The sequence below is a fragment of the Salmo trutta genome, chromosome 21 (assembly GCF_901001165.1).
Source record: "Salmo trutta chromosome 21, fSalTru1.1, whole genome shotgun sequence".
NCBI classification, from domain to species: Eukaryota; Metazoa; Chordata; class Actinopteri; order Salmoniformes; family Salmonidae; genus Salmo; species Salmo trutta.
Window position 1 is genome coordinate 37,589,724 of NC_042977.1, and position 10,341 is coordinate 37,600,064.

A 10,341-nucleotide genomic window follows, 5' to 3' on the forward strand; every position below is an offset into this window, starting at 1 on the left:
CAGGGCCAGATGAATTGCCAGGACGTGTACTCCGAGCATGCGCTGACCAACTGGCAAGTGTCTTCACTGACATTTTCAACCTCGTAATACCAACACGTTTCAAGCAGACTGCCATAGTCCCTGTGCCCAAGAACACTAAGGTAACCTGCCTACATGACTACCGACCCCCAGAACTCATGTCTGAAGCCATGAAATGCTTTGAAAGGCTGGTCATGGCTCACATCAACACCATTATCCCAGAAACCCTAGACCCTCTCCAATTTGCATACCACACCAACATATCCACAGATGATTCAATCTCTATTGCACTCCACACTGCCCTTACACACCTGGACAAAAATAACACCTATGTGAGAATGCTATTCATTGACTACAGCTCAGCGTTCTTCACCATAGTGCCCTCAAAGCTCATCACTAAGCTAAGGACCCTGGGACTACACCACTCCGTCTGCATCTGGATCCTGGACTTCCTGACGGGCCGCCCCCCGGTGGTAGTGGTAGGTAACAACACATCCACCAAACTGATCCTCAACACGGGGGCTCTTAAGCGGTGTGTGCTCAGTCCCCTCCTTTGCTACCTGTTCACTCATGACTGCACGGCCAGGCACGTCTCCAACACCCTCATTAAGTTTGCTGATGACACAACAATGGTAGGCCTTATCACCAACAATGATGAGACAGCCTATAGGGAGGAGGTCAGAGACCTGATTGTGTGGTGCAAGGACAGCAACCTCTACCTCAATGTGATCAAGACAAAGGAGATGATTGTGGACTACAGTTAAAGGAGGAGTGAGCAAACCCCCATTCTCATTGACGGGGCTGTAGTGGAGCAGGTTGAGAGCTTCAACTTCCTTGGCGTCCACATCACCAACAACCACATCAAGACAGTCATGAAGAGGGCACAACGAAACCTATTTCCCCTCAGATCCTCAAAAGATTTTACAGCTGCACCATCGAGAGCATCCTGGCTGGTTGCATCACTGCCTGGTATGGAAACAGCTCAGCCTCCAACCCCAAGGCACTACAGAGGGTAGTGCGTAAGGCCCAGTACATCACCATGGCCAAGCTTCCTGCCATCCAGGACCTCTATACCAGGCGGTGTCAGAGGAAGGCCCTAAAAATTGTCAGACACCAGCCATAGACTGTTCTCTCTGCTACCGCACGGCAAGTGGTACCGGAACACCAAGTCTAGGTCCAAGAGGCTCCTAAATACCTTCTACCCCCAAGCCATAAGACTTCTGAACAGCTAATCAAATGGCTACCCAGACTATTTGTATTGCCCCCCGGTGCCCACACACATTGACTCTCTACCGGTACCCCCAGTATATAGCCCCACTATTGTTATTTACTACTGCTCTGTAATCATTTGTTATTCTTATCTTTTACTTTTTGGGGGGTATTTTCTTACAACTGCATTGTTGGTTAAGGGCTTGTAAGTAAGCATTTCACTGTAAGGTCTACACCTCTTGTATTCGGCACATGTGACAAATACACTTCGATTTGATAAACCATTATGAAATAGTAAATTAGCTATTGGTAAACGGTTTGTATTGTAACAGTACAGATATAATTTCTTCATTTGAGCCAGTTTGCTACAGTCGGAAAATAATCCTGCAGCAAAAAGAAATGTCAATTATTTATGTGGATTAAAATTATTAAATGTTTTGTTATGGCAAATCAAGTTAGACATTTTTAAAAGGCTTTTTAATAATTTAAACATTGAATACACTACAAGTTTTCATTTCCTGCTGTGCAGCAAAAATTCTCTGAAACAGAAGTGCTCAAATTAATATCCTACAATTGTAGCATACTGTATTTGGGTGGATATGAGTTGATTACATGTATTTTCACTGCTGCAAACTGGTGATATGAAGAGAAAAGGTCATTGGCAACTCCTGACATCTTGTTTTACGGTTGTGGTAAGTCACTGACACTCACGCAGTGAGTGAAGTTTCAGTTTTTGTCATCTGCCGCAGTAGAAACTAACACTACTACTGTACACTATTAAATCTCCCTTAATCTTTTCAGTTAGTCAGGGTTGGGGTGTGAAATGTTTAACGTCCCACTCAACCCCAATTTTCCATTTGGGTGTGTGACACCTCTTAAAATTGTGTTCTCACCTTACCTTGTGCTGAGCCTCAAATGCTACAGTACATGGGGCTTTCATTCAACCCTCTTACCAACACCTAAGACACAGTCATGCATTTTGTCATGCCATTTCTTACCAAAACAGCACTTCTCTCTGTTGTTCCTTCTGCACATGCATTAAACCAGTCTCTAAGTGCTACAGTCATATAACTATAAATCTATTGCTACAGGAATGTCACTCACCACCACTATGGAAACCTGTCCTGTCACAAGTGATGAGAGAGAGTGAGAGTGGGGGGAGACAGTTATGGGGGTCTGTGGGAGGAAACCAGACTGTGATGCTGTCTGAGTGTAGGAAAGTATTTGTGTATGGCATGTATCTCTCTGCGTATGAGTGTGTGGTGTTGGTGGGCTTAAAAATAGCTGCAGTTCTGGGGAAAGTCACACATCTGTAAACTCTCAGAGTGAGCGATTCAGACAGAATGACGGGCCTCCTCTCTCTCCTGCTCCTCTTCAGCACAACTCTACTGATGTCCACTTCTTCTTCTCATGGTGCGTGTGCATTCTCTTATCATGCATTGTATCAGATCGTGTCAGATTTCACTTAATAAGATGCTGTTTTGTTTTAGCATATGACGTAAATGTATGATTCAAATTGATGATAATGGTGATGATTATGTTAAAATCCTTGAAAATAATGCTTTTTAACTACAATGTAAATGGAGGATGATGATGATGATGATGAAACTCTTCTCTTGCTTGTAGCCAGTGGAGCAGTAACTCTGTGCTGTATGGAGATTAAAGGCACTATGGTGCGTCGTGACCTGATCAAGCGCTACTACATACAAGACACAGCCTTGTGTAACATCAAGGCAGTCACGTAAGTGCTCATAACCGTTCATAGGTGTTTATTTGAGCTGCTGTGAATGTTTCAATCAAGTAAAGCAGTGAACAGTATATAAATGCACTATGGGGATAGAAGACACTTTGATGCATTCATAATGCATAACATACAGGTTCATCAAGTTCAAGGAAAGTGTTAAAGTCCTGATTGTGTGTCTCTGTTGTGACCATTCTCGTTACACCCCCCCAGGTTTGTCACAGTGAAAGGCATACGAATCTGCTCTGACCCTTCAAACCCCTGGGCAAAGAAAACCATGCAGTACCTGGACAATAAGAACAAGCCTCACACACTGAAAAAACACCACATGACATCAACTACTACTACTACGACCACCACTGCACAACCAGCAAAACACAACCCTCACAAAACAACATTTTCAGCTAACAACCCCAAAATTGCATCTCAATGGCCAACAACTCTCACCACAAGACAATGAAGAACATAGAATGTTCCAGTTATCTCATAGTAAATCAGACTATTGACTTTGAATATTTGAACATTCTCAAAATGCTGTGTTTATAACATTGTTATAATTTTTTTATTTTTTTTTACAATGTACAATATTTACGTCACTTTAATGAATATCTGGTCACAATTTATTTGGATAGTCCGGATAGTCCATCTGTAGATGTTTAAGATGGACATACTATCAACAAACAATCTTTTGACAAGTAAGTGCTTGCTAAGGTGACGGTTAGGGTAATGGTTAAGTTTAGAATAAAGGTCAGGGTAAGGGTTAAGGTTAGGGCTAGGGTTAAGGTAAGGGTTTAGTTTAGGGTTAGAATAAGGGTTAAGGTTAGGGCTAGGGTTAAGGTAAGGGTTAAGTTTAGGGTTAGAATAAGGGTTAGATATAGAGCATCTACGGATGGACTATCCAAATAAAGTGTTACCGAGTATCTTAATATATTTATAAATGAATCAATTAAATTCACTTCCATAGTGAATTTAATGATTGTGATTGTGTTAACTTGCTGACTATTTGCCAGTATGCTTGAATAATGTATAATGTTTCCTTATAAGGGTTGATTTGTTGTCCATCTGGTGATGGTTCTTGTGCAAAATGGCTGCCAAACATCACCCAGATGGTTGCCAGACGTTAGCAATGGATGCGCACTGTACAATGCTGGCTACTGCAGGTGACTATATTAGTCACTTTGCTTGTTTCACTGATGACCCACAAGACCCATAAGTTCAATGGACATCACATCTGACCATGCTACAAAGGACAGAAGGATAGACGCAAATGTTACACAAATGCTTTTAACCCATAACTTGAACTTTAACCTTACCCTGAATCTGAGCTTTTTCCCGAATTTGAAACAGGGCAAGTTTCTCAAGTACTTGCTCATCAGTTCAGAAAAAATCTAAAATTGGTCAGTGGGTCACAGAGGGAAAGCTATGGGGGACTAACATAATTACAGTCTGGATGTTGTTTCCACCATATCACCATGTACACTTACACGTGGTTGGAGCTCCAGTGGAGCAATCGGTTAGCATGTGGTGTACTTACTAACATGTATCTGTAAATAGGTTACTACATGTGGGAGGAGAGAAAGTTATAGGTCTATCTCTGTTAACCGTGGGGGTTTTGGGTGATTGGCCATTGTGGAGTTAATATGACTGTTTGAGGTATAGTGGATGTTCTTACATGCCACAGCGGGTTTTCCCCTCCCCTCTGAACAGCCGTTAACTAACACCTCCATTACTGTTTCCACCGCTCCATTACAAGTCACATCACTATGTGCATTATGAATACTATTATGTGTATGGTTGTGTGTAAGTCACACAACATAGTGAAATATACAGTGCATTCGGAAAGTATTCAGACGACTTTACTTTTTCCACATTTTGTTACATTATAGGCTTTTTCTAAAATTGATTAAAATGTTTCTTGCCCCCTTATCAATCTACACACAATACCCCATAATAACAAAGCAAAAACAGCTATTTAGAAATGTTAGCAAATGTATAAAATAAAAATAAAAAATAAATACATTTACAAAAGTATTCAGACCCTTTACTCAGTATTTTGTTGAAACACCTTTGGCAGCGGTTACAGCCTTGAGTCTTCTTGGGTATGACACTACAATCTTGGCACACCTGTATTTAGGGAGTTTCTCCCGTTCTTCTCTGCAGATCCTCTCAAGCACTGTCAGGTTGGATTGGGAGCGTCGCTGCACAGCTATTTTCAGGTCTCTCTGTCTGGCCATTCTACCATAAAGGCCTGATTGGTGGAGTGCTGCAGAGATGGTTGTCCTTCTGGAATGTTCTCCCATCACCACAGAGGAACTTTGGAGCTCTGTCAGAGTGACCATTGTACTCTTGGTCACCTCCCTGACCAAGGCCCTTTTCCCCGGATTTGTCAGTTTGGCCAGGCGACCAGCTCTAGGAAGAGTATTGGTGGTTACAAACTTCTTCCATTTAAGAATAATTGAGGCCACTGTGTTCTTGATGACCTTCAATGCTGTTGACATGTTTTGGTACCCTTCTCCAGATCTGTGCCTCGACACAATCCTGTCTCGGAGCTCTACAGACAATTCCTTCGACATCATGGCTTGGTTTTTGCTCTGACAACTGTTGGACCTTATATCGACAGCTGTGTGCTTTTCCAAATTATTTCCAGTCAACTGAATTTACCACAGGTGGACTCCAATGAAGTTGTAGAAACATCACAAAGATGATCAATGGAAACAGGATACACCTGAGCTCAATTCTGGGTCTCATAGCAAAGGGTCTGAATACATATGTAAAGAAGCTATTTCAGTTTTTTATTTTTAAAACATTTGCAAAAAATGTATTGTGTGTAGATTGAGGAGGATATATATGTTTTAATACATTTTAGAATAAGGCTGTAATGTAACAAAATGTGAAAAAAGTCGAGGGTTCTGAATACTTTCCGAATGAACTGTACGTTAACGTAGTGTATGTGTTAACTATGAGTTTCTTTGGATAAAAGCATCTGCTAATATGACCATATTATTGTATTGTATAATGCCACTTGTATGCAGAGTACCCTCCTTGGGTGTCTTGAAAGGCACTTAAAGTAAACTGTACTTTCATTTTGACTCTTATTATTAATGAAAGACATTTACATAAAGCCACTCACTCTGGAGGGATATTAGAAAACAATCACTTGTTGATACTACATCCCTGGTAGCAATGATTTGGACTGCCTTTATTGCTTTTTCTAAGTGATTAGACCACAATTAGCCCACAAGAGTTTGTTTGAGACTGGTCTGTTCTCCGAAGGGATGTCTTTGTTGCTACTGTACCTGTATCTTTAGTTCTGCTTTGTCGTCATCATCTGTGACTGGGGTGCCAGGCCTGTCTCATCTCCAGTACAAGGAAAAGGTGTCAGTCAAAGAATAACCTCAGATTAAATCTCTGTGAACAGTGCACTGTACAAAATAATACAGTATGTTGTGATTCAACGAACAATTATAAGGCAACCAGCTGCAGTAGGATTGTGAGTTTGCGCAACAAAATAGCATTCAAGTTGATACAACGTACACTTGTAAGGCAACCAGCTGCAATAGGATTAAGAGTTTGCTCAACATTTGAGCATATAGCTGAACCAACACACATTCTCAAGTTGAATTGTATGTTCACTCAACTTAGAATTTTTTTGTTTAGTGAACATACAATTCAACTTTAGAATTTATTCTACCTTGTTTGCATATTTTCTTTATGTAAGAATTCATCTGTACTGTTTTATACCTGTTGCATCCTGTACATGTGGCAAATAAACTATACATTACATACATCATAAGGCCTTTCTTTGAGGGCCTACTTACAACCTAACTCAGTGGTCTGAAACGACTGGTTTACAGGCCACATCAGGCCTGCAAGTCACATTATAATGGCTTACAAAGTGATGTGTAATTCTTATTGGAATCCAGGAACTCCAAGAGCTTTTTATCAGTGTGTTAACCTTGGAATTCGTGTCACACATACAGTATCCTGTTTGTGTGAGTGAGGGTGTCAGTGCGTGCTAGTAGTTCAGTAGGAAGCGATGTAGAAGTTCTCTGTGGTCTGTCAGTCAGAAGGGGATAGGTTAGGACTCCTACTAGTGTTCTTTTCTCCACCACAGTGTCAGAATCAGATGCTCCCACTAAATGTATCAACTACTGTGGTGAAGACAGGTGGTGAGGGCACTAGGAGTGTGGTGTCCGGAAAACAACCTCTCACTCAACGTCAACAAAACAAAGGAGATGATCGTGGACTTCAGGAAACAGCAGAGGGAGCACCCACCCCCCTATCCACATCGACGGGACAGTAGTGGAGAAGGTGGAAAGTTTTAAGTTCCTGGGCGTACACATCACAGACAAACTGAAATGGTCCACCCACACAGACAGTATAGTGAAGAAGGCGCAACAGCACCTTGTTAAACCACAACCCTGACAAACTTTTACAGATGCACAATCGAGAACATCCTGTCGAGCTGTATCACAGCCTGGTACGGCAACTGCACCGCCCTCAACCCCAAGGCTCTCCAGAGGGTGGTGCGGTCTGCACACCGCATCACCGGGGGCAAACTACCTGCCCTCCATGACACCTACAACACCCGTTGTCACAGGAAGGCCAAAAAGATCATCAAGGACAACAACCACCCGAGCCACTGCCTGTTCACATCGCTATCATCCAGAAGGAGAGGTCAGTACAGGTGCATCAAAGCTGGGACTGAGAGATTGAAAAACAGCTTCTACCTCAAGGCCATCAGTCTGTTAAATAGCCGTCACTAACATTGAGAGGCTTCTGCCTTCACTGAGACCCAATCACTGGACACTTTAATAAATGGATCACTAGTCACTTTAAACAATGCCACTTTAAATAATGCCACTTCAATAATGTTTACATATCTTACTTTACTTAAATCATATGTATATACTGTATTTTATACCATCTACTGCACCTTGCCTATGCAGCTTGGCCATCGCATCCGTACATTTATATGTACATATTTTCATTCATTCCTATAGATTTGTGTGTATTAGGTAGTTGTTGGGAATTGTTAGATATTACTTGTTAGATATTACTGCATTGTTGTAACTAGAAGCACAAGCATTTCGCTACACTTGCATTAACATCTGCTAACCATGTATGTGACCAATAAAATTTGATAAGATTTGATTTTACATGTTAGCCACCATGGGTAAGTAGACTACATGTTAGCCACCACGGGTAGGTACCCACATGTTAGCAACCACGGGTAGGTCGGCTACATGTTAGCCTCCACGGGTAGATTGCTACATGTTAGCCACCATTGGTAGGTTGGCTACATGTTAGCCACCATGGCTAGGTAGACGACATGTTAGCAACCATGGGTAGGTCGGCTACATGTTAGCAACCACCGGTAGATCAGCTTCATGTTAGCCTCCACGAGTAGGTCGGCTACATGTTAGCCTCCACTGGTAGGTGGCTACATGTTAGCCTCCACGGGTAGGTGGCTACATGTTAGCCACCATTGGTAGGTTGGCTACATGTTAGCCACTATGGGTAGGTAGCCTACATGTTAGCAACCATGGGTAGGTAGACTACATGTTAGCAACCATGGGTAGGTAACTACATGTTAGCAACCATGGGTAGGTCAGCTACATGTTAGCCTCCACAAGTAGGTAGGCTACATGTTAGCCACCACGGGTAGGTAGACTACATGTTAGCAACCACAGATAAGTTGGCTACATGTTAGCCTCCACAGGTAGGTAGGCTACATGTTAGCAACCACAGGTAGGTAGGCTACATGTTAAATACAATGGGTAGGTAGCCTACATGTTAGCCACCATGGGTAGGTCGGCTACATGTTAGCCTCCACGGGTAGGTAGGCTACATGTTAGCCACCATGAGTAGGTAGGCTACATGTTAGCCACCATGGGTAGGTAGCCTACATGTTAGCCACCATGGGTAGGTTGGCTACATGTTAGCTACCATGGTTAGATATGCAATGTTAGCCACCATGAGGGGTGTGTGCTCAGTCCCCTCCTGTACTCCCTGTTCACTCATGTGCAGGGGGCACGGCCAGGCACGACTCCAACACCATCATTAAGTTTGCTGATGACACAACAGTGGTAGGCCTGATCACCAACAACGATGAGACAGCCTATAGGGAGGTCAGAGCCCTGACTGTGTGGTGCAAGGACAACAACCTCTCCCTCAACCTGATCAAGACAAAGGAGATGATTGTGGACTACAGGAAAAGGAGGACCGAGCACTCCCCCATTCTCATCGATAGGGCTGTAGTGGAGCAGGTTGAGAACTTCAAGTTCCCTGGCGTCCACATCACCAACAAACTAACATGGTCTAAGCACACCAAGACAGTCATGAAGAGGGCACGACAAAACCTATTCCCCTTCAGAAGACTGAAAATATTTGGCATGGGTCCTCAGATCCTCGAAAGGTTTTACAGCTGCACCATCGAGAGCATCCTGACGGGTTGCATCACTGCCTGGTTTGGCAACAGCTCGGCCTCCAACCGCAAGGCACAACAGAGAGCTGTGCGTACGGCCCAGAACATCACCGGGGTCAAGCTTCCTGCCATCCAGGACCTCTATACCAGGCGGTGTCAGAGGAAGGCCCTAAAAATTGTCAAAGACTCCAGCCACCCTAGTCATAGACTGTTCTCTGCTACCGCACGGTAAGCGGTATCGGAGCGCCAAATCTAGATCCAAGAGGCTTCTAAACAGCTTCTACCCCCAAGCCATAAGACTCTTGAACATCTAATCAAATGGCTACCCAGAGTATTTGCCTTGTCCCCCCCCCCATGCTGCTGCTACTCTCTGTTATTATCTATGCATAGTCACTTTAATAACTCTACCTACATGTACATATTACCTCAATTACCTTAACACCGGTGCCCCCTGCACATTGACTCTGTACTGGTTCCCACTGTATATAGCCCTGCTATTGTTATTTACTGCTGCTCTTTAATTATTTGCTATTCTTGTCTCCTACTTTTTTTGTATTTTCTCAAAAGCGCATTGTTGTTAAGGGCTTGAAAGTAAGCATTTCACTGTAAGGTCTAAACCTGTTGTATTCGGCGCATGTGACAAATAACATTTTATTTTATTTTATTTTATTTAAGTAGTTGGGTTACATGTGTTAACCTGACAAAATCCACAATAGTGGAAACATTATTGCACTAAAACTCTGGGAGCATCTTATATTTTCCTATACCATTTGAATGTCCTGCGTGCAAGTCCCGTTTTATATATATCTTAAATTACCACATTTTCATGAATGTTGTGATATAAGCTAGTAGCCCATTAAAGAGCTGTAGGTTCTACCTTTAACCAAGAAGAGTTCATCGAAGGGTTATCCTTTGGAGACAGCCGAAGACCCCTTTATTTTCTATA

The 10,341-nt window shown here is 42.7% G+C and overlaps 1 pseudogene; it reads left to right on the plus strand.

Annotated features, from left to right (window-relative positions):
• Positions 1 to 2,476: 2,476 nt before the first annotated feature.
• On the plus strand, positions 2,477 to 3,564 carry LOC115157363 (C-C motif chemokine 2-like; annotated as a pseudogene).
• Positions 3,565 to 10,341: the final 6,777 nt, after the last annotated feature.